Here is a 612-nt window from a genome sequence, read left to right on the forward strand (position 1 = left end):
ACAAAAATATATTCTATTTTCAACGATTATCTTTTTGCTTTCATTTTGACTAGCACCTTAAAATATCTTATAATTTCTAAAAGGATAACTCAAAGAAAACATATATTTCTGTCACATTTTTATTTCTAATGTATTTCATTTGGAAATATTAACATTTCTATAAAACACAAATAGAAAATTATAATACATAATCTAGCTATACTATTAATATGCCTATACAAATATATTTTGTCATAATTTTAAGACGATAAAATTGAATAGTTGCATAAAATATTTAGAAGGTAAATTCTAAATAATATTTGGTACACTATCATAAATTCTTTTAAACGATATGCTACTCGAAGGAACGTTCTGTTTAATTTTATCTGCTAAGTATTGCTATAATTCGCATTATCTTTTACTGAAAAACTATCATCATTTTAACGTTTGACATATAATCGACATTAACGCCACCTACCTAATATAAGCTTCCTCCGAAGCCTCTAAAAATCCGCATTACTGTAAAACTTCTAATTTTTAATCAGAAGGAAAGCAACATCAGTAATTTATGTTGTGGTGAAAAGCATCACAAACTTGTAGTTTGACATTTTGTAAGTTTTTTATTATGTTATC

Source organism: Aricia agestis, chromosome 4, assembly GCF_905147365.1.
Source record: "Aricia agestis chromosome 4, ilAriAges1.1, whole genome shotgun sequence".
Lineage (NCBI taxonomy): Eukaryota > Metazoa > Arthropoda > Insecta > Lepidoptera > Lycaenidae > Aricia > Aricia agestis.